This window comes from Lactuca sativa, chromosome 1 (genome assembly GCF_002870075.4).
Source record: "Lactuca sativa cultivar Salinas chromosome 1, Lsat_Salinas_v11, whole genome shotgun sequence".
NCBI classification, from domain to species: Eukaryota; Viridiplantae; Streptophyta; class Magnoliopsida; order Asterales; family Asteraceae; genus Lactuca; species Lactuca sativa.
This window is the reverse complement of record NC_056623.2, coordinates 230,914,982-230,938,827: the sequence shown is the minus strand read 5'-3', so window position 1 is coordinate 230,938,827 and position 23,846 is coordinate 230,914,982.

The window sequence follows — 23,846 nt, the reverse complement described above, 5'->3', positions numbered from 1 at the left end:
TAGATTTGGCTATTCTAGCTCCAATAAAATTTTATGCTAAAAGAGTAGAAAAAAAATAATAATTAAAGCCAAAATTGTTACAACAAAGTTGCACCAAATCTAAAAAGGCGATGATCGGATTAAAACACCAATAAGACCATTTAGACTCGAAAATTTTGATATATTCTTAGAGCATTTGCAGTGCACACATACTTTTATAAAATAGATGAACAAGAAAACAATGCCTAATAGCTAGGCATTCAATTGATTGAAATCAACCATACACTTTTTGTGATTTCGTTTGTCATTTATTTTCGATATACCTCATTTTGAGATCAAGACTTGTTCATAATATTATAAATGATAATTATCTAGAGGGCATAGAGAGAATTACTAATGAGATTTTAAAGGATAAAACCACATCGACTATGACTTCTACGCTTAGCAATGAGAAGACAAACGATCTGGTGTATATTCACTTAGATGTACGTGGATCAAAATCCTACATTCGTGAGAATAGAAAGAATTCTGAAATGGTACTTTTCTACCATCCATTAAGAGTTCATTCAACATATATTCTAGATAGAATTTGCTATTCTAGCTCCAACAAAATTTTATGTTAAAAGAGTAGAAAAAAAAATAATTAAAGCCAAAATTGTTACAATAAAGTTGCATCAAATATAAAAAGGCTATAGTCAAATTAAAACACGAATAAGACCATTTTAGACTCGAAACATTTGGTATATTCTTAGAGCATTTGCAGTACATTCTTTTATAAAATGGATGAACAAGATAACAATGCCTAGTAGCTAGACATTCAATTGATTGAAATCAACCGTACACTTTTTGTGATTTCATTTGTCATTTATTTTAGATATACCTCATTCTGTGATCAAAACTTGTTCATAATATTATAAACCATCATTACAGGGGATAGAGAGAACTTCTAATGGAATTTTAAAGGATAAAACTACATCGACTATGAATTCTACGCTTAGCCATGAGAAGACAAACGATCCGGTGAATATTCAGTTAGATGTGCGTGGATCAAAATCCTACATTCGTGCGAATAGAAAAAATTCTGAAATGGTACTTTTCTAACATCCATTAATAGTTCATTCAACATATATTCTAGATAGATTTGGCTATTCTAGCTCCAATAAAATTTTATGCTAAAAGAGTAGAAAAAAATAATAATTAAAGCCAAAATTGTTACAACAAAGTTGCACCAAATCTAAAAAGGCGATGATCGGATTAAAACACCAATAAGACCATTTAGACTCGAAAATTTTGATATATTCTTAGAGCATTTGCAGTGCACACATACTTTTATAAAATAGATGAACAAGAAAACAATGCCTAATAGCTAGGCATTCAATTGATTGAAATCAACCATACACTTTTTGTGATTTTGTTTGTCATTTATTTTCGATATACCTCATTTTGAGATCAAGACTTGTTCATAATATTATAAATGATCATTATCTACAGGGCATAGAGAGAATTACTAATGAGATTTTAAAGGATAAAACCACATCGACTATGACTTCTACGCTTAGCCATGAGAAGACAAATGATCCGGTGTATATTCACTTAGATGTACGTGGATCAAAATCCTACATTCGTGAGAATAGAAAGAATTCTGAAATGGTACTTTTCTACCATCCATTAAGAGTTCATTCAACATATATTCTAGATAGAATTTGCTATTCTAGCTCCAACAAAATTTTATACTAAAAGAGTAGAAAAAAATAATAATTAAATCCAAAATTGTTACAATAAAGTTGCATCAAATCTAAAAAGGCTATGATCAAATTAAAACATGAATAAGACCATTTTAGACTCGAAACATTTGGAATATTCTTAGAGCATTTGCAGTACATACTTTTATAAAATGGATGAACAAGATAACAATGCCTAGTAGCTAGGCATTCAATTGATTGAACTCAACAGTACACTTTTTGTGATTTCATTTGTCATTTATTTTAGATATACCTCATTCTGTGATCAAGACTTTGTTCATAATATTATAAATGATCATTATCTACAGGGCATAGAGAGAACTACTAATGGGATTTTAAAGGATAAAGCCACATCGACTATGACTTCTACGCTTAGCCATGGGAAGACAAACGATTCGATGAATATTCACTTAGATGTGCGTGGATCAAAACCCAATATTCGTGCGAATAAAAAGAATTCTGAAATGGTACTTTTCTACCATCCATTAAGAGTTCATTCAACATATATTCTAGATAGAATTGGCTATTCTAGCTCCAATAAAATTTTATGCTAAAAGAGTAGAATAAAATAATAATTAAAGCTAAAATTGTTACAACAAAGTTTCATCAAATCTAAAAGCTATGATTGGATTAAAACACCAATAAGACCATTTTAGACTCGAAAATTTTGATATACTTAGAACATCCAAAATACATATTTAAAAAAATAGTTGAATAAGTCAAAATACCTTATAGCTACACATTGAGTTGATTAAACTCAACCATATACTTTTTGCGATTTCATTTAACATTTATTTTAGACATATCTCTTTTGATATCAACACTTGTTCATAATCTTATACATGATCATTATGTATAGGGCAATGTACTAGAGAGCACTACTAACGGGGTTTTAAAGGATAAGACCATATCAGCTATGCCTTCTACGCTTATCCATGAGAATCCAAATGATCCTATAAATATTTACTCGGATGTGCGTGGATCAAAATCTTGCATTCGTACTAAAAGAACGAATTCTGAAAAGGTAATTTTCTATCATCCATTTAGAGTTCATTTAAAAACTTTGCTAGATAGAAGCAACTATTTTATTTCCTTGATAGATTGTTTCAATAGAATTTTATGGTAAAAAGAGTAGAGAAAACTAAAATAAAGCCAAAATTTTTACAACAAAGCTACATCAAATCTGAAGAGGCTATGATCAATTATAACAACAATGAGGCCATAGTAGTTAGGCTTCAATTGATTGAAGTCAAATACTAATAGGATGTTGCTTATTGTTCAATACTTTATATTAAAAATGGATTAATTGTTTAAGTTTATTAAACATTATAGATTTTGACGTGTTAGGGATCCACTTATTTATAAAGTGTTGAACTATCATTAATCTGCAGAGCATGCCAAGAGCTAGCACTGGAAAAAGGCTTTCCAAGCCTACCATATTGGCTCTGCCTTGTATCGCTAGCCAGGAGAAGCGAAATGGTTCGACAAGTGTTCACTCAAAGTCAAATATGGATGGACCGAAAGTCCTCATAGGTCACAAGAGAAAGCAATGTGAAATCGGTTTGATTAGTGAAAGCATTGACCATGAAAACAAGATGGCTAATCTTGCTCTCTCTTTCGAAGGTGGTCAAAAACTAATACGACCAAGTCCTGGTAGTAATCCTCCTTCAAAGATGGTGTTAGATGGAGTAAAACTCAAGAGTTATAAGGATGATCCGATCATCGGAAGGCCATCCATGTTCAAAAAGCTTGATCAGTAAGTTCACTACTCTAAATGATTCCTTTAGGTTCAATTATATATCTGCTTGTTCTTATGAAATACTAAATTAAACTTGATTTGTTTCTTTAATTAGTGGTATTGTGCAATGGGCTCAATGCGAGAAATGTTACAAATGGCGTAAAGTTCCCGTTGATGCTGAAATTTCGGCAAACTGGACCTGTAGGCAAAATCACTGGGATCCACTAAGGTTGCGATGTTCTGCGGAAGAAGAGTTAACTCAGGACATAATAAAAAATATATTTTCTGTGAACAATCAGGGTACCAATAATCTTGATGTTGTTTCTTCATTAGGTTCTTGTTTCGAAATAATTAATTAATCTGTATGTTAATTTTATGACCTGTAGGATCTTCGAAGAAGATGAAGACTAGAAATGTAGACCCTGAACGAGTTGAAACAGTTGAGGGGTTGGACGTAGTTTCCATTACCCGGGTGGAGAATGGGGTGGCGATACCAGAGCCACCAAAGATGAACAAGAAACACCCGCGTCATCGATCTGGATGCGCCTGCATTGTCTGCAAGCAGGCTCCAAGTAGGTCCAAACACAAACCATCCTGTGAATGTTGCAGATGCACCTCCACCGAATATCGGCGAGCTTTAAATCCCCTTCGTGGTAAGAAACGCTCCAAAAATGCTCGTCGCAAGCTGGGAAAAACAAGAATCTCTACTTCAATCCGGAAAACAAAAAAAGCTTTACCTCAGCCTGAAGACGTACCTAAGCCACCTGAGATTGAAACTTCTAACACAAACCACCAAATGGTGGTCATTGTTGGCTCTGAAGTCGAGGATCAAAATGTAGAAAAGTTGTCAGGTTCAAGCCTAAAACACCTCTTTGACCTAAATCTTCTACCGGAGCCAGAGGAAGGTGATATAGATATAATGGATGCAAATTTAGTAAACCCACCAACTGGTGTTAATATATAGATATGGTCAGGTAGACTGGTGGTTGGGTCGTGGTTTCGCCCTGTTGGAAGTCAGGAACAGCCGTTATATAAAATAAGGAGTATAAAATGAGTCAAGTTTTATAATTGTCGTCTTTATGTCTTAGTTAACATTTTCATTTTGTGAGTCTGTATATCTCGTTTTGAGATGTTTTTATTTTCAGTATGTCGTGTCTCAGGTGTTGTTGTTGCATTTCTAGTTTGTGGTCTACATCTTAGTGTTGTGTTATGGATATTGTGTTTTTGTTTGTATTTATACTCCATGTCTGAATTTGAGTCGTATGGTACTAAATTTATGATTATGTTTTGAAGTTTATACTCTATGTTGTGTTCTTTCATTGCATTTTCATTTTGAATGTTAGTAATTCAAAATGTGATAGTTTTAATTTAAAGGGTATTTTAGGAAATTTGAGTTTTATGTGGTATTTGAGTTAGACTAGGTTTATATTATGATTAGTATAAGTAGCGGTTATGTTTTGGTTAATTATTATTTAGTTTTACGTTTAATTCAAAAGCAATTACTAAGTATATAAGTATTTTGTTTATAACCCTCATGTCCTCCATTTCTTTCCCTATTCCATCTGATTCTTCCTACATGTTACATTCTTTTGTTCTTCTTGGTTTTACCTTGGTGTATAAATTGCATGTACAAACCTTACCCTGTGATTCCTGTTGGTATTAAAGTAGCCCCGTTGATTACACTAAAACTAACCTCTTCCATGCTACATTTCTGCCCAGTTTAGATAGTTTTTTGTCCCTCTTTAGTTTGAATTTCTTATGTCTAAGTCAAATGCAACATTTTAAATGTTCCATACATATTTTTGCGTTTCATTTGTGGACTAAACAGTTTCAGATAATTCATTTTTGGATGCAATTTCGTTTTTTTAGTCTAAATCCTATATCCAATCCTCTATATGTTTTTTTTTGCATTGTCACTTGTGTATGTGAATAAAATGCTATGTTTATTATTCTATCTTTTGTTTCATTTTTATTTTACACCGCTAAAGTTTTAGTCAAAAGTGACATTTTTCCAACATATCAACAATGGAGAAACATTTAGAAAAATTACTAACGAAATAATGATACATTATAATCATTTAAACCACATTATCTGGCATTATCATTTACACTATATTGATATCGACGATGGATTGGAAACATGAGAGCGAAAAATTTTGTGGCCGTTACTTTGTAATTCACCACAACTTGTTAATGTAAGGATTTCATTGGTTTTTCCATCACCAAAGCTTCGACATATACTTCTGATACCTATTTTTTCAAAAAATTGTCGCTAATCTTTTAACGTCAATCCATTATATTTTTATTATATTATATTATATTATATTAGAACAAAAACCCTATAATTATGATTATTATCATTTTAATTATAATGTTATTTATATCATCAACATCATTATATAGTATTCGTCATTTAAAACGCTAACTCATAAAATACGTTACATGTTCGACAAAATTAGATATCACAGTAATGTTTTTTGTTATTAATTATCCTGAAATACAGGGAAGAAGGCTACTTTGTAAATAGCAATGAAACACAAGAAATTAGGAAAAGATAGACAAGCAAAATAAAAGAATATAATCCCAAAACTTAATGGATAAGATAAGGCAAAAAAATATTATCAAATTTCTACATACTCCTTAAGTTGGAGTGTGGAAGTTTTGAACACAAAACCTGCAATGAGTAAAACTAGAACATTAATAACCAAAAGATTTTATAAAGATGTTGTTGGATTAAATTGTGTAAACAAATAACTAAACTTTTATATTCTTGAATTAAAAGAAAAGACCTTTTTGGGATACTATCATAACCAATAATTGAATACAATAATTTTTGAAGAGTGAGAGACTAATTGTTAATTTATTATATGATTTATAAATTGTAACAAATGATTTATTAATATACTATATGATTAATAATTAAGGCATAATTTCGTATATGCCCCTCCTAAACATCTAAATATCGTATTTGCCCGAGCTAAACTTTTAATATGTTTTTTAATATCTTATTTACCCAAATCTATTTTTTTGATAATTTTTATTGATTTATAATTCATTTTCATAATTTTAAATGATTATAATTAAAAGAACATTATATATGGACAACAATGCCCCTAGTTTAAATTCTAATACAGATCAATCGCGTTGATTACAGGCTTGCAGCTCCATATAGCATCACAACTTCTTCCTGTATCTCAGATCAACATCAACTACCAATTCTTATTCGAAGCTACATACTATATTCAGGATTCAGAATTTAGGTATTCATCAAATGTATAACATTCAATCAGTTAGAATGCAAATTAACTTTTTAGGGTTCCTGGTTTCAATTGTTCAAATTCCTTTATAGTTGTGATCAATGTGAATTAACATGAATATAGTTTCAATTGTTCAACTTCTTTCATGTCTCTCTGGTGTGTACTATCCCTAAACTTAATCGGTCGTTTATTTCTTTTTTATTTTGTTCAAAGATGTACATGCTTGAAATCGAAACAAGCAGATTGGCCTTCAGAGTCTTGCTCAACGATATGCAAGTGGACTAAACTAAAATATAGGAAATGTGAATTGAACTCCATTCCTTTCTTCTCCCCTTTTCTCTCTTCTTTCTTGTTCATTGGAAAAGTGGAATCAACATTCATCCAATCAAGAATGTCAAACATTTGATTTACTGTTACTAGGTTTGATTTTAGGGGTATCTCCTAGAGAATCTATTTAAGGGTATCTCCTTTATCTGAATCATGGTTGATTAAGTAGTATGTTGAAGCACTGGTTTTCTTTTTCTAATCTATCTTCTCCATGGGTTGTAGGGTGGAATCGGATTCCAATTCTGACCATTTTCAATGGTGTCCGACTCACATTGTTTGACATATGATTTTCCTCAAAAAGTTAGTGATAAGCTTAATTTTAAATGGGGTTCTGACTAGACGGTCAAGCATAATTCACATTGTCCTGGTAAATATTTTGGGCATTGCATTTTGCTAGCTGCTACTTAACCCGTTTGATTCTTTCCTTATTTTCTCTTTAAATGAATATCACTGCAAGCTTGGCAAGTATGATCTCTTAATTGAGTCGTATAACCTTTTTATTCTTGTAATTCTGTAGGATGAGAAAATTCAAAATGTTTTGGGAGATTTCCAGAAGAATTTTGGGGTACGGCTGCAAATTTGGGTAAATTACATGATCATTGGTAAGTTAAAACCAGTAGAAAATTAGGAGTTATTATATGATTTTGTGCTTATTTTCAGGGGCAAAGTTTGAGGGTTATGATTCATTTTTTCCCACTTATTAGTGTTCTCTAGTTGGGCCTCATCCAAAGACACCCTCAAAAGTTCAAGCATACATTCACCGGAATCTCCAAATCCAAATAATGTACATACAAAGGAAGATCTTCTTGGAACTATGTCAATTACATTTTTATTTACTATTTAGTACCATAGGGTTCTGATTCTCAAAATTATGATAACTTACATCGACATACATCACAACATATATATGGAAAAGTAAAAAGTAAAAGATTGTTATTATAGTGCCTACAATGGTGATTTCTCATTGTTATTTTCATGATAGGCTTCCCAATCAAGTGCATCATAACCTGCAAGAAAAGTGTCATCTACTAATGACAAACTGAAACAAGAAGTCTCCACATCTTATGGTGACAAATCAACTTCTAAATGTTGGATTAGTGTCTAAGTCCATAACTATTTCGGTAAGTACTTGACCCGATGATGCATGGTCCTTTTGGGTTGCCTTCACCAAAGCAACTTGATAGGATGAATTATGGAGAGAAAGGATTAAATATGATTTATTAATATATTATGAGAATAATATATTAAAGGAGAAATCATATTGTTTAATTAATATTAGTCAAGAATTAATTAGTAATTAGTTTTGTGACTAAAAGAGATTAATTAAACTTAAGGGACTGGAATTGTAATTATAAGATAATTGCAATTTGGGCTATGGATTGCCTTATATTAAGGAGTGTACGAATTCTATGGGGAAACCCATTAGAAATCGTCCAAGGCTTTTAAGGAAAGGAGTCCATGGGTTGCTTAGGGCTTAAGCATCCAAATTAGGGTTTCCTTGTTAGATAACCCTAATAGCCTCACTATATATAGAGCCCTTATGCCCCAAAAACATGGACAAGCTTTCTTTTAGGGTTTCCACATGTTTTGGGCAGCCTCCTTCTCTTTTCCTCTTCATCCTCTTGCTCTTGGTGTTTGTGAAGCATTAGAGGAGTGACATTTGTGACTCTAAGCTTTCTAAAGTCAATACAAGAAGGATTTGAGATTGTTATTGCTACATAACAATTAAGGTATGATCTAAACCCTAATTATATGTTATATTGATTATCATACACTAAGATCTAGGGTTTATAGTCTTGGATGAACTGCATGTACAATAGAGAAACCTAGATCTAAGCATTAGGGTTGTATGAGCATATAGGATGTTCTTATGACCAAAACCCATCAGTGGTATCAGAGCCTTGATTGGTTTCTATTGTATTGATGCCTTGTATGTTTGTTCAAGTTGAAAAATTCGATTTTTGTGAAACTGCCTGATGAACTCGGCGAGTCCCATTGTGGACTCGGCGAGTAGGCCCCTACTCGGCGAGTCCATATGGGTACTCGGCGAGTTCGAGCGTCAGAAAGAGGGGATTTCGGGATTTCTTGCTGTTTTACTCATGGATAATTGCCTTATCTGTTTTAGATCATTAAAATATGATTTTAATTATATTTTTGAGTATATCCGTGATTAAACAGAAAATAATTACCAATTGATTAGATAATAACTTCCTTATATGATAAAGATTGGATTATTTGTATTAATTGGGTAACTTATTTTGCAAGAAATTGAAAATTAGGACAAATATAGATAATGATGAAATTAATTGTTTAATTTATATTATTTGTTATCTGATCCTTGTGTTATGAAAAATTTCAATTTTTCCCCATTAGGTTTTATAGTTTAAATTTGAACTCAAAAGTTTAGTTTTGAAATTTAAATAGTTGAAACCCTAATGTTTTGAAAAGGTTTCAAAACTTGTCCTCAAGTTTTGGAATTTAAATTTTGATTAAAAGTATAATTTTGATGTATATTTAAATTCTAAACCTAAATGTTTTGAAATGTTTCAAAACTTGCCCTCAAGTTTTGGAATTTAAAAGTTGATTAAAAGTTTAATTTAGGAATGTTAAATTCTAAAACCCTAGTGATGTTTTGAAAAGTTCATATCACACCCTTATGGTTTTATTAATTAATTAAGGTGTATAATTAAAAGAGGTTTAATAAATCCATAAAGGTTTAGGCTTACAATTTAATTGAATTAAAAGTATAATCGTTAAATTTGACCACCTAGTATTTTAAAAGTGTAAAATACACCCTATACTATATATAACATTAAAAGTCTAACATTATATATATGTATGAGTAAAGTCAGTCTTACCGTTAGTAGGCCTCATTCACGAAGCTGGTCTATAAGGGGTGTTTAAGGAAATTGCCTATAAAATGGCGATTGAATGAGTATCCACTCTTACCCACCGCACTCTTGACTAGTGGAGGTTCGTTAGCCGAACGGGTAGGATAGGACAAAACCTTCCATTGTAAGTATAATGAAGTACAAAAGTAACTAAATGTTTTTCAAATTCCCAATCTTAGTTACTTAGGCAAAAGTGAATTGATGCAATTCCATGAAATTACACTTTGTGCCCTTGCGAAGACGTTAGTGGAGCGTGTGTGGTTTACCGGCACACTAAATGGTTCTAAGCAAAGGTGGCAAAGGGTGACTCAATGTTTTTCATAGTTCGGTGGAGCGTGTGTGGTTTACCGGCACATCGAATAGGTGACCGCAACATGTGAGGGCACCATGTAAATTTGCATGGTTATTCACACCCGCTTTGTGATCCTCGGCATCCCAGTCACAAACAAGAGGGGCATATCGATATTTAAACATGTCATTGAAAAGTTCAATGTATCTTAGAGGATCTAGGAGTTTTCATAGATTTAAAACTTAAATTTCTTTTTCGTTTTTCATGGTGGAAATTAGTGAATCGTCATTCACTTACCTTCAAATATTATGCAACTAGATTACGACATCCCTTTTCTAGGTTGTAGCGTATTGTGTTGGGTCCTAGCCTTAGTATCTCATTTGGGTGATTTACTAAGGACTCAATCAATCAACTAACTTGAATTCGTTTTTCTCCCGTTTTGTAGATGTCAAAGTTCGACAACTATGGTCTTCCCAAATCCCGTGGAACAAGCATTCCACATGAAGATGATATTCCACGATTCGATCGAGGAACAAGAGATCATGCTTCTCTTCCTCCACCTCCTCCAATTATTCTCCCTAACCCATAAGTTCGAAGGCTTGAAAAGTTCAAGCTTACTCAAGCCCTTTTGGCAAGTAAACATAAAGAAGGAAAGCCGGTGTGTGCACACGTCCTAGGGATGAAGTCACACATTGATAGGTTAAGAATGTTGGGATCCATTGTCTGTCAGGAGATGGCTGTTGATTGGGTTCTTTAGTCACTTCCTAACTCGTATAGTGAGTTCGTAAGATAGTACTATATGATGAACTGCGACGTGACCCTTATAGATCTCACCTATATGCTTATTGCTGCTGAATCAGCAATGGTTTGGCGCAATAGAAAAGCAAAGTTGATTGGTGAATCTGCCTTCAAGACCTCTATGGATATAGAAAATGGCAACGAAAGACATGCTATGATCGAAAAGTTTGATCATAAGACAAAGGCAATGTTTGAAGTAGTTCCATTACCTGTTCCAAAAGAGTCAACTTGCTTTTATTGCCAAGAGAAGGGGCATTGGAGACGAAGCTGCCCTATTTACCTAAGATATCTAAGAGATGGGAGAGTCAAAACGTATGGCTCTGCTTTAAGTAAAATCCATTAACTAACTCTTTTAAGCTCCTATTCTAGATTCTTAATAAATAATGTGATAAGATTAGAATTGATGTTTTGTAGGATCAAAGAAAGGAGAGGAAGCATAAAGGAAGAAGTGAGCAGAATCTAACCGTGAAGAAATGGATTTCGATCGCATTACTTGAAGATTAGATTTTTGAGCTACTACTTAGAGTTAGAATTAGATTGCTAAGAAATATGTATTAGCATAGTTTTTCAATGAATTGCATTGTAAGGACAAATTTTTCCGCAATAAAATAAATTTTGATTTTTACACTATTTATTTATCCTTGCAATGGCATATATGAAAAATTGATGATTGAATGTTTCTATTATTAGCAATAATGGATTTGATTCTTAGTTATATTATTTGTGGAAATGTCGAGAATTTACCAAATAGTGAGAGTTTCTCATCAACCAAGTTTCAATTGGACAGAAACTTGGAATCATGCAACTTGGTTGCATGATGAATGAGAAATTTCATATTTGGAAATTAGACTAATTCATTGACAAAGTGTCAAGTGAAGGACTAAGAGATCGAGTACACAAAGTTATGTGCTGATCAAGTCCACCACAAGAATAACAAAGATATTTGTCATGATTTACTAAAGGTTTAGTAAATATGATTATACTTATAAGATTAAGTGTAATTCTGAGTTGATTGAAAAAGTTTAAATCAATGGCAGAATGAATAAGATGAATCAAGTAGGCAGAAAGATAAAAGTTTCTCCATTCTAAGAAGAAGGGAGAGTACCTTTTATGCTTTATGATAAGTCTTAATGATTAAGAACCATATCTCAATTGATCCTCTAAGTGAGTCTTAGTGCAATTGTATGTATAAGAAGAGGAATCAAGAATTGAAGAAATGGTTAAATCAAGAAGTCAATCATACTTCGTTCCAAAAACATGTCTTAGAGTTAAGATTGTGATATTGAGTGACAAGTCTTAAGAAGGTTTATAACATTCATCAAATGTAGAATTTGGAAAAAGGTTTTCTTATTCTTTCACATTTGAAATTGGTAAGTTGTGATGTCTTGGGTAAGACAAAGACCAAATAGGACCAATTTATGAAGTGTTTTTGATAAAAACTACACTAACTCTTGAATATTTGTTTGTCAAGAAATGTTTATTGACAAGAGAATCTTATATGTCAAGGAGTCAGTGGGAGTATTAATGGTCTTGAAAGGGTTCAAGAACAAATCAAAAATAGACCTTATTAATCATCACTAGCACACGAGTTGAGGTTTACAACCTATCGTGTTGACACTATATTGTTTCTGTGCGGTTCCAATTGAGTTAATTATGCATGTATGAGTTCTCATTTGAATGCATAAAAGGCAAGGACCTTAATCAATGAAAAGTACATTGATAGGAAAAGGTGAGGTGCTTAACTACTTGCAAGACATGGTGGGCAGCTGTGCTACCGTAAGGCAAGAAATCAAGATTAAGAAAGTTCGGTCTATATGAGTTTGAATTTGTCGTAAACCTTGGTTTCGACAAATTCACATGGATAGGAACACATACACCATTAAAATCTAAGTGTCATAAGATTCCCTCCTTCATGAAAATGACTGTGAGGAAATGCTTTCACTAAGAAAGATTTTAAAAAGATAGTGATTGTGAAAATTGTGTTCTCGAATTCGATTATGGTTACGGTATCCCTTTCCATGATTTGAATTGTGAGGTTTGGAAATTAGTCTGAATTGGTTAGACACACATATAAGCTATCTAAGACAAAGGTGTATAAGTTCAAGAAGCCTTGATAAAAGATTACCAAAGCATTGGGTATTAGAAATATGAACTTATAGAAATTAAATAGGCATTGTTTTTTTTGAAAGTTAAGCTGTTTCTGAATACATGTCAAAGCTAGTGGGAGCATAAGTGTTATGTTTGTAATAATCATCATGATAGTGGGAGCATAAATATGATTTTATGATTATTAAGGCAAGTATTGCAAGTTAGCAATATTAATTATAGAAAAACAAGAGTTACACCTTGCAAAGTCGTAAGGGTTGTAAAGTTGTTTTGCTATAATTAAGGGAGAGAATATTATGCTTCATTTCAGATCTAAAGGCTTAGGTGGTGGAATGTTAATAATCTAGTCAAGGAAACATAGTGTGTTCTCAAAGTTCGATTATGATTACGGCATTCCTCTTCATAGTTCGAATTTTGAGAACATAGCACATAAAATATTATGGCAGAAGATTGATAAAGTATCAAATCTTTATGTAAGACGTTATGCATCGTGTCCCATACGCTTCGGGTATAGGATCGATTGCAAATGCTATAATATTTGACCATTCTAAAATTTTCCAAATGTCTAGCGCATTTAAAGGGAAAAAAAGACAAGAATTGGTTTTGACTAAGATAATTAAACAACTATCAAAGGACAATCCAAAGTTCACCGAGGATTGGTTGCTTGTGAGTAGTGTGAAGTATAGTATTGGATGGAACATATCGAAATTATTATAAATAGATAAGATTCTATTAAGAATGACTTGTGATATGGAAAATATGGAAACGTGTCCATATTGGGAATTGAATATTGAAAATATATGTCTAGATTAGAAACTTTTATGCAAAAGGATGTTCAAAGGAATGTACTTTGAGTGAGAGACATCACATCTAAGGAATTGTCTTGTAACAATCACCGATAAAGGACTTTGTAATATCATTGGCAATAGTCATTGTGACTTTTGTGCTATGACATTACGAAAGGATCATTGCATAAAATGTTAGAATCTAGCATATTCAATAAGTGGCAAGAATTTGATATTCTTTCACTTATGAAAAAGGATTTGGAGTTGTGAAATGAGTATGATTGGAAATGTGTTCAATTTGATCTATTTCACAAAGTAAGAACCATAGGTAAACATTGTGTGCATGCTAAGAGCATGGGACAAGTGTAGTAATAATTAAAGTAAGAAGTTGATTACCCGAAACAACAAATAATGAGTAATCGATATGGTGATAAATAATAGGTGTTTTATTTATACTCAAAGGTTTGAGGCCATATGGGATTAGTATTATTCTTGTGTTTCACTGTGCATGTTTTGACTTGCTGAATAATTTAATTGGTTAAGAACAGTCAAATTATTCGAACGGGCCACAATCGTTCATATGTTGGAAGTAGGTATGAATAAAGACTGTCATGAATTGGTGTGTGGATTGTCTAAAGAGTATTAGACATAAGCAAATGTTTGCTGCAACGTTCATGAGTGCTTATGAATATGATTTGAGCATTGGATTAAACCCACGCTCACTTGGATCACTCCATGAATTGTATCACGAGTGATTGGTGAGACGATAACATCTTATATTCTTGAAACCGAGATGTGTGAGTTGTATCTTGTGAATTGGTTGCACATTGATAATATGTAAACACACCAGTAACTTGGTGTTATAAAACATATTGTTGTGTGTGATTTGGTGAGTGAGTGCAAGCGAGCATTGAATCAAAGTTTATCCGTTCCTTTTATCCAAAGAAGGATAAAAGCGATATCTTTGGGCCCCTCGATGATTTAGTGATGACAAACGTAAATGCTCGGCCGGAATAGGGCTAATTTGATTTGTTCAATTAGTCAGTCGTCATAAATCGGAAGTCGAGAAATAGTACAGAGAGAATGATTAGAAATCATGTCTCATACGATATCTAGAATGGAGGAATATATGATCCCTTATCTAAAGACACGCGTATCTGATAGGATCAGAGTTGACAGCGGCTTTGGAAAGCTACGATTGCAGATCAGGATCTGAAGTTATACGCATAATAGTTATTAGACTTATCCAAGTGGGAGACTGTTGGATTAGTGTCTAATTCCATAACTATTTTGGTATGTACTTGACCCGTTGGTGCATGGTCCTTTTGGGTTGCCTTCACCAAAGCAACTTGATAGGATAAATTATGGAGAGAAAGGATTAAATATGATATATTAATATATTATGAGAATAATATATTAAAGGAGACATCATATTGTTTAATTAATATTAGTCAAGAATTAATTGGTAATTAGTTTTGTGACTAAAAGAGATTAATTAAACTTAAGGGACTGGAATTGTAATTATAAGATAATTGCAATTTGGGCTATGGATTGCCTTATATTAAGGAGTGGACGAATTCTATGGGGAAACCCATTAGAAATCGTCCAAGGCCTTTAAGGAAAGGAGTTCATGGGTTGCTTAGGGCTTAAGCATCCAAATTAGGGTTTCCTTGTTAGATAACCCTAATAGCCTCACTATATATAGAGCCCTTATGCCCCAAAAACGTGGACAAGCTTTCTTCTAGGGTTTCCACACGTTTTGGGCAGCCTCCTTCTCTTCTCCTCTTCATCCTCTTGCTCTTGGTGTTTGTGAACCATTAGAGGAGTGACATTTGTGACTCTAAGCTTTCTAACGTCAATACAAGAAGGATTTGAGATTGTTATTGCTACATAACAATCAAGGTATGATCTAAACCCTAATTATATGTTATATTGATTATCATACACTAAGATCTAGGGTTTATAGTCTTGGATGAATTGCATGTACAATAGAGAAACCTAGATCCAATGTAACATCCCGAAATATCAAGAGTAGAGTTGAAGGGCTAAAAGAGTAAATTGAAAAAGGGAACTCGGCGAGTAGGGTCGCGAATGGGTCGCGTGTTAAGTGGCCGACTCGGCGAGTCAGCGGCTGGACTCGGGGAGTAGGCGCTGAGTGGAGAAAACCCTAATCCGGAGGTTGAGCCCTATATAAAGAACATAACATCCTTTCCCCCAGCCTCTCTACTCTCTCTTAAGTCCAGAAACCCTAACCTTCGTGTGTGAGTGGATCAAGTTGCATTTGGAAGCTTGGAGAAGTAATTGTTGAGGAAATCTTGAAGGGTAGGAGGCTTGGAGCAAGGGGCTTTGCTTGGATTCAAGTTTCCTTGCTGTTGGGGCATTATTTTGAGGTATTATCTCGTTCTTGGGCTGTTACTCATATAGATTCTTCATTTTTTGAATGGGTGAGAGGTTTGGCTTGTGGTATCTTGGGATTGAAGGATAGATCTGAGGTTGCTACCTCAGATCTGGTAGGGAGAAGGTCTAGAGTGCATTAAAGTCCCTGTGTTTGAGTGTTTAGTGAAGCCATCATGTCCCAAACCCTAGCCCTAAAATGTAAAAGGCCTAGATCTCTTTGGATTCACGTAAAGTTTGCCACTTTATGTGATGGATGGGTTGTAGGAGGCTAGATCTACGTTTTGGATCAATTGCATGGCCTGAAATGCTTTTGTATGGATTCAGACCCGGTGGTACTCGGCGAGTCACATGGGTAGACTCGACGAGTTGCTTGAAGATGAGCTGGAACTCGACGAGTTGGAAGAACAACTCAGCGAGCTGGATGAAGATGGTCTGGAACTCGACGAGTTGTAAGAACAACTCGGCGAGTAGGTTGAATATAGCCTCAGACTCGGCGAGTCTGTTCTTAGACTCAACGAGTCTTGTCGAAGAGTCCCAATCTTTTCTGGTTGAGCCGTGAATCGGTGAGTCAAGGGATAACTCGGTGAGTTGTGTGAGTGTGGACTCAGAGTTGTTGGACTCGGCGAGTCTCGGGGTGACTCGGCGAGTGGGCTCGCGGGTTGAAGGAATGCTGAGCATGGGGACTCGGCGAGTCATCGGGTTGACTCGGCGAGTAGAGTCAGTCAGGGGTTGACTTTGAATTTGACTTTGACCAAGGGTTGACCAGTGGTTTCCAGGGGCATTTTAGTAATTATTGGATATTGTTTTGAGTTCAGTGCCTTGGTGATTGTCCAGTGGTGGAGATCGTATCAGTGATCGGAGCAGCTTGGGTTATCTGTTTAGTTGGCAGTTTCAAGGTGAGTTATCCTCACTATATCAACAGGGTCTAAGGCACCAAGGCCGGCCCTTATCGGATTGAGATTCGGGTATTTGTTGTTATGTTATTGCTTGATATGGTTGCATCCTGGTAGCTAGGATGGTATATGTTAGAGACCTGGTTGAGATCAGTATCCTGAGAGATAGGGTGATGCTATGCTAGTGACCGGTTAGGTCGGTATCCTGGTTAAGATGATGATATGTTATGTGATCTGTTTGATCTGCTTCTTGACTGTGAATTGCTATATGATTGTATGTTTATGTGCACATGGTTGTTTGGATTGGAGTTGGGTTGAGGCGGGTCCTGCTTTGTGTTGTAGGCCAAGATACCCTGGGCGGACCAGTTGTCCCGAAGGCCCAGTGAGCGGTCCGGATAGGCTGTAGGCCCAAGAGGGCGGACCAGACGTGTCGAGGCTCGAAGAGTGGACCAGGCCGACTGAAGGCCCGGTGCGGCGGACCAGTCATATTGTAGACTCAGAGAGTGGGCCAGGTGGATTGAAGGCCCGGTGCGGGCGAACCAATCACACTGTAGACTCGACGTATATGAGTAGATTCGGAGGGTGGACCAGGTGGACTGTTGGCCGGTGCGGCGGACTAGTCCCACAGTAGACCCGAAGTGCATGGCTGTTTTGTGATCGGATATGTATGGCATGTTATGCGTGTTTGGTATATGTGGTTGGTATTTTGGGGATATCTCACTAAGCTTTCGGGCTTACAGTTGTGGTTTAATGTTTTTCAGGTTCTTCAGGAGACCGTGGCAAGGCGAAGGCGTGATCGTACTGCTCCTCGTGTTTGTATTGTGATGAGATTCTGGGAATACTTAAAATAAATTGTATTGAAAACCTTTTTGTAATAACTTTAATGGAATCGGGTTGTTTTCGAAATTTTTTAAATTGGTTGAAAATTTTGGTCGTTACATCCAAGCATTAGGGTTTGTATGAGCACATAGGATGTTCTTATGACCAAAACCCATCACTAAAGGCTACCAAACTCTTAACAACTTAAATAAAGATTCTGACCAAAATTCTCTGGTGCGACCAAAAGTGATAGCTCTTCCTGGGTCTGATTTGAGTAGAGGTGATCAAGATGTTAACTACAATAGGTATAGTTTTGGTATATGTATATTTTAATTGTAAAAGTTACAATTTTGGTCATTAAAGTATATATTTGGAATTAATTACAATTTAATCCATCTTATCTTAAATTTTGCACTAGTTAAAGTTTTTTCCCTGTTGTTTTAACTTCTTCATTAATTAAAGTTTGACCCCTATTCTTTATAACTTTCACTTATTATAGTTTGATCCCTGCACTTTAAATTTGCACTTCTAATAGTTTGGTCGCTGGACTATAAAGTTGCAATTACTACAGGTTTGGTCCCTGGACTTTAAAGTACAATTACAGCCCTTGTACAAAATTTATTGTTGTAGAAATGGTCCCTGTAAGTCACCATATATACCAAGTTGACAACAAATGCACATCTATGAAGAAAAACTATATCAAAATGTTTATTTATTTCGGGTACTAACAAAAAAAATCCAATAATTTGAACCCTAAGTAAGAACATTTGTAACTAAAGCTAACAAAATTGTCAAAAGGACAAACTAATTCACGATCTTTTTTCATATAGACCCCAAAACTCCCAAAGCACCCGACGAGTTTGTATTCTTTTCACCTCTCCTAAAACGAATAAAAAAATTATTTTCATTGTTATTATTGTTGTCGTTTAATGAAAAAAATAGAAATTTCAGTAACCTTTTAGATGTGGATGTTTCACTTCGATCGAAACTTTGAGATGCTTGATATTTACATGTCTTTTCATGGTGTTCATACTCTGCATATAGTGGACACTTGTGTCTTCTTTTAGACTCGTCTGATAATTTGATTCTATTTTTTCTTGGTCGTCCAGGTGGGCATTTGATAATAGTTGGACATATTTTCTCCCCATTTTTGTGCGCCCATTGATCCTGTCCGAGCATCGAAGCAATTTGAAAAGCATATGCAGCTTTAAATTTCTCTGTAGTGAAATAGGGATCAACATATTTGTCCCAGTTAGCATCCTTTACAAAAGCAATAAAAGTCATTGCATGTACACATGGTTGGCCTTGACCTTTCCACACTCGACAACTACATTTTCTTTTATCTAGGTTGACCTCCCAATGTGTTCCCTTGTACTTCACTTTAACTTGATTCTCACAACTTTTAGTAACTTCACCCAAGTTCCATATGAAAAATTAAAAACATATATATATATATATATATATATATATATATATATATATATGTATGTATGTATTATTAAATTAAAAAACTAAAACAAATATAGTCATTCAACTGAATTATTTAACATGCTTACCTTAGTGATGTAGTTGCGATGGTTTTTAGCAATAGGAACCAATACGACATTCCATGTATTCACCAAATTTCTTTTCTTATCAAATCGCTTCATAATCTTTTCCCTAATTGCGTCAAGGGGATCAAGCACAAGTTTATAGTGCAATTTACCAATCCAAGAATTAAATCTTTCTGAAGCATTATTAGTGATGTGTGACATCCCCAATTTGACGGCCATAGAACACCGATTTGTTTATGCTTATTTAAATCAGAGTATTCATTTCAAAAGAGTAATCGTGCGGAATTTGTTCCCAAAAACATGACAATATCATTATCAAAGCACTTCCAAGGAAATGTATTTCATTTATATTTAAAAACCTTAGGATGTCATGGTTAATACGACAACATAAGCATAAACGTAATATTACAGGCCTTACAATAGTTTGTTATTCTAATGGCCTATTCTCCTTTAAATCTATGTCTAGATTTTAACTCATCACACATATGCTCTTACGCCGCTACTTGTGGTACAAAAAAATGAGTGGATCAGGCTTGGGAAAGCCTGGTGAGCACATAGGGTTTTCATCCCACAATAATATAATTAATTTGTTTTAATTATACATTTCACCACAAACAAATAACACAACTATCCATTCACGTTACTCTTACTCTCCGACTCTATAATTATGACCTTAAGAGACCACCTGTGAGCAAAGACATTGTTGCCTCAAGGATTCCTTTGTAATATATGTTAATATGGCAACCATGGGGGGATAGAGTACATAGAATGAAAACACCGTTCATTAACACCTACATGTTGCAAACCTACTAGTGTTCCCACTGGGCTATCTAGAATAGTCTGTGGTCGTCATCTATACTCTGCTAGATGACAATTCACCATTGGTACAATAGTACTTGAATGGCCTCACCTTTTTATTATTTCACCTTTTACAACCTATCACTACCCAATATGTTTATTACCCTCATGTCCTCCATTTCTTTGCCTATTCCATCTGTTTCTTCCTACATATTACATTCTTTTGTTCTTCTTGGTTTTACCTTGGTGTATAAGGTACAGGTGCAAACCATACCCTATGATTCTTTTTGGTATTAAAGTAGCCCTATTGATTACACTAAAAGTAACCTCTTCCATGTTATATTTCTGTCCTGTTCAGATAATTTTTTGTCCCTCTTTCGTTTGAAGTTCTTGTGCACAAAAGTACAAGTCGAATGTGCTAGTCTAAATCAAATGCAACATTTTAAATGTTCCACACATATTGTTGCATTTCATTTGTGGACTAAGCAGTTTCAGATAATGTATTTTTGGATGCATTTTCGTTTTTTAGTCTAAATCCTATATCCAGTCCTCTATATGTTTTTTTGCATTGTCAATTCGTGTATTTGAATAAAATGAGATGTTTAAGATTCTATATTTTGTTTCATTTTTATTTTACACCGCTAAAGGCTTAGTCAAGAGTGACATATTTCAAACATATCAGCAATGGAGAAACATTTAGAAAAATTACTAACGAAATAATGATACATTATAATCATTTAAACTACATTATCTGGCTTATCATTCGCACTATATTGATGTCGACGATGGATTACAAACATGAGACTGTACAATTTTGTGGCCATTACTTTGTAATTCACCACACCGTGTTGATGTAAGGAGTTTGTTGGTTTTTCCATCACCAAAGCTCCGACATATACTTTTTGTACCTATTTTTTCAAAAAATTGTCGCTAATCTTTAAACGTCAATCCATTATGTTTTTATTATATTATATTACATTATACTAGAACAATACCTTGTAATTATGATTATTATAATTTTAATTATAATGTTGTTTATATCATCATCATTATTATATAGTATTCGACCTTTTAAACACTAACTCATCAAATCCGTTACATGTTCGACAAAATTAGATATCACAATAATGTTTTCTGTTATTAATTATTCGGGAAGAAGGCTACGTTTTAAATAGCAATAAAACACAAGAAATTAAGAAAAGATAGACATGCAAAATAAAAGAAGATAAACCCAAAACATAAAGAAGAAGATAAGGCAAAAGAATATTATCAAATTTCAACACAAAACAATGAGTAAAACTAGAACATTCATAACTGAAAGATTTTATAAAGATTTTTTTGGATTAAAGTGCCTAAACCAATAATTAAATTGGTATATTCTTGAATTAAACATAAAGTCTTTTTTTGGCTTGTTCTCATAACCAATAATTGAATCCAGTGACTTTTGAAGAGAGAGACTGATTTGTTAATTTATTATATGATTTTTAAATTGTAAAAAATGATTTAATAATATACTATATTATTAATAGTTAAGGCAGAATTTCATATATACCCCTCTTATACATCTAAATATCATATTTGCCCGACCTAAACTTTAAATATCGTATTCGCCCTTCTTAAATATTTTTAATCTCTTATTTACCCAAATCTATTTTTCTAATAATTTTTATTGATTTATAATTCATTTTCATAATTTTAAATGATTATAATTAAAAGAACTTTATAAATGGACAATAATGCCCCTAGTCTAAATTCTGGTACAGATCAATCGCGTTGATTGCAGGCTTGCAACTCCATATGGCATCGCAGCTTCTTCCTGAATCTCAGATCAACGTCAACTACCAAATCTTATTCGAAGCTACATACTACATCCAGGATTTAGAATTCAGGTATTCATCAAACGCAGAACATTCAATCAGCTAGAATGCAAATTCCATTTTTAGGGTTCCTAGTTTCTGTTGTTCAAATTCCTTTATAGTTACGATCGAGGTGAATTAACATGAATATAGTTTCAATTGTTCAACTTCTTTCATGTCTCTCTGCATATACTATCCCAAAATTTAATCAATTGTTTATTTCTTTATGATTTTGTTCAAAGATGTACATGCTTGAATTCAAAACAAGCAGATTGCCCTCAAAGTCTTGGTCAACGACATGCAAGGGACTAGATTAAAATATAGGATATGTGAATTGTACTCCATTCCTTTCTTCTCCTGTAACACCCAGAATCCTCAAAGCTCCTTCTCCTCCGCCTGTTTCCTCACCTATTTCAATATCTATCTCTATTCCTCCCATCTCCACTACAATCCCTTCTCAACCCACTTCTACAATTCCACTTCCTCCTCCTATTTTCTCTGATGCTACAACCACCACCACAACTGAAGTTCAGATCAACGTATCTGATACGGGGGTTCGGTCTTCAGTCCCTGAAACATCCAAACCACTATCTCCCACCCCTTCAACCGAAACCAATACCGTCCTTAGTGGTGAAGGAATGGATTTTGATTCCTTCTTCTACAGCTGTAACGACCCGATTTTACTTCCGTCAGCTACGTTACCTTTTTGTTACTTGGATAATTATTTTTCTGTAAGTGATTTCAGTTTTTAAGGTTATAAATTGAAAAAGGTCGTTAAAATAATATTTAAAAGAAATAATTAATAAATAAAAGGCATGAAATTTAATTATTTTATTGTGGGAATATTAGGGATAAATAAAATTCTTTAAAGGTAAAAATAAAGTCCATGGGGAGTTAATGTGTCATTCTTGACAGTGTTACTTGTAATGCATTTCGATTATGGGGTGTAAGGTGTAATTATGGTGAACTCTAGGGACCGATATTGTAATATCATTATTAAACATCCCACAAATCAGGAAACGGACGTGCCATTCCTATCGTTCGTTACCTCTGACGATTCACCTGCTGCTCCTACATCCTAAAAACCGATCACGTACTCACTACTTGGGGCTGCCACACTTGCGACAACTGGAGAAAACAAAGAGAGAAAATGAGAGAGATAAGGGATGGAGACGAGAAGCAAGCTGCTCGATCGGCTTCTGGCAACTAGGTTTCCGAAGTAGGATTCTGTGAAACATAGCTTGTAGTGTATGCTCATAGAATCGAACCCTTCATTCTTTTTGTGGCTACTATGTCACATGATGATTAAAGAGGGACAACAAACGATAAAAAGATCTGAGAGATCGATTACCAGCGAAATAGAGAAAGTCGATCCGGAAGGATCAATGGAGGTCGACGAGTTTTCTTAAAGGATGGGTGGGGGCAGTAAACAACAACAATTGGGTAAGTTTTCCTCCTCCTACTCTATATGTATTCAAGTCCCAAGAAGATTGTATGTGTTTGTGAATACCTTACCCACATTTTGAACATACATTAGGCATAGCCTTCATTCTTTTCCTTTCTGTTTCACAAACCTGATGGTGATTCACTCCCTACCATCGAAAGATCATCCATAAAG